Consider the following 2,340-nt stretch of genomic DNA (forward strand, 5'->3'; position numbering starts at 1 on the left):
TCCTTACAACTGTCAGTGACGATGCCTCTAGTCCAGTTCACTACCACCCAGTGAGAGTCTCTGTCGTTCTAGAGGGTGATGTGGTTGTCAAACTTCCCAGGCTTGCTGATAACTTCCTGGTAATGTTTGGACTGCTATATGCACTACACCTCAGCTTTCCTAAGGGACCCACACTTTTGAGTTCACAAAAAAAAATCTTGCTTGTTCTTGATGATTCTAAACTGTCACCCAAGCTGCAGACTCTTGATAATGACCTGATGTTTAACTCAAGATCCTAAAAGGAGTGGTGGATTCTGATAGCTCACTCTGAGCATAGTCCACAATTGCCAGGTCCATGTTGACTACTGTTCAATGTTAATGTTAAAGTTGCTGCTCTACTCAACTGGTTTTCAGCCAAATGGCATAAAGTAGACACTGTCTGTACCACTTAAATGTTATTGTGGTTAACTAATGCAAGGCTGTATTAAGTGTTTATACACTGTATTGTTATATATTGCTAATCTAGCTTGAAGTTGCTAGATTTAAAGCAGATAGCCAAAGGAAGGCTACACACTGCCTTTGTAAAGTTTTGAAATTGTAGCAGTTTTGGTTGTGAAGAATTTACAAGCAATTTGTTATATAATGCTGCACTGCAGGTTTACAACCAGATGGCCAAAAGTGTGCCTTAACAAATGTTTCTTTAATATTCTATTTTCTTTTTTTTTTACTGTTGTCTTTAAAATATTGTTTCATATGGGCAAATAATCTCTTTAAACTCAGATTTTTGGTCACCACCCAAGATATGCTGATGCAAATGTTATAACAATAACAATGTGTTAACAGTTTTATAAGCTATTTGTCAGATAAAGATCTATTCTTACTGTAGTTTAAGTTTTTCTGAGTTTGAATATTTCTACTATGGTTTATCTTAAAATATAAACACAATGTCTAGTAAGTGGTATTGTTAATTGTTACTTTTTATTTATTTGTTGGATTTCATTGAATATTTTTTGTGTTAAAATACAACAAAGGTTTATGCAACAATGCTGAATAGAAGAAAAAAAACTTTTGATGTGTTTTGTTTTTTTACTTTTAAGTCAGGAGTACTTATTGTCTTTTAGGCAATCAGTTGCCACAAATATTTTAAGTTTGGAGTGAATTGATTTTGAGTTGTAACAAGTCTGTTTTTGAGTCATGTTTAATGAGAAGATTGAAAGAAAAAACTAGTAAATGTTTACTGTTCATTGAACATGAAATCCTTAGTGTTCCTACTTGAAATGATTAAGTTTGCTTGAATTCTTTAAATGAAAAATATGAATGAATAGTCTGAGTACCAGAAACTGAAGAATTTTGAGTTGGCTTAATTGGTCAATTTAATTTAATTAAAATTTGAATTTACATGTAAAATAAACTCCAAATATATAAGCTCTGTTATACTCAAATGTGAAATCAGAACTCAAAAGAATTGTGGCAATTGATTTAACTCATTCGGGTTTACAGTGCACCAACCCTAGAATTCATGCCAGCAGAAGAGCTGGAGGCCTATTTTAGAAGTGATCCGGGGGGGCGGGGGCAGCCACTAACTTAGTCCCACCCATAGAAACTGCCCCCATAATACATGGTACATTATTCCACTACTGCATACAGTATGCAATGTAATCAAACATTTACAGTGTGTAGGATATGGACTATGATATGACATTGTCGTGCAGTATCAGATAATACCCTTACTCTTGTGGAGGTACCCTAGGATTGCATTAATCCAATAGATATTATTTTTCTTTAAGGGCATAAAGGCTAGGCACCTGTCATCACTAGGTTAATATGAGTTTGGTTAATGTGGTAGGGTGAAGGAACTCCTGCAGCAGCAGGCGATGAGGAGACCGTCTGTGGACTCAAGAAGAATAGGGTTATCATGTCACTCTTGTGGAAATACTTATAACTAATCCATACTGGAAAAGAAGTCACAGATGTGATGCTCATAGAAAATTTTGTATTTATACCAGGACCCAGGCGGTGTACGGTCCTAGAGCCAATCTGGGAACTTAGTAAGTATTACCTGAATATTTACATGTACTCATTTGGCAGACACTTTTATCCAAAGCAACTTACATTTGAGGAACACACAAACAGTAAGAGATCTGAGTAACAATAGATATGAGCAATAGTTGTAAGAGCTACTAACACATAGGCCTACAACATCAATGGGATAAATACCGAGGCAAAACTGTACAGTAAGATTTAACAAAAATGCACCAGAGACAAGAGGATATCTTAACATGCACAATTCATGCTCTGCTAATTTGTGGTTAGAGATGGAAATGAGACAACAACAAAAAACAACCTGGACTTGGAAATCCA

Source organism: Etheostoma cragini, chromosome 23 (genome assembly GCF_013103735.1).
Source record: "Etheostoma cragini isolate CJK2018 chromosome 23, CSU_Ecrag_1.0, whole genome shotgun sequence".
NCBI classification, from domain to species: domain Eukaryota; kingdom Metazoa; phylum Chordata; class Actinopteri; order Perciformes; family Percidae; genus Etheostoma; species Etheostoma cragini.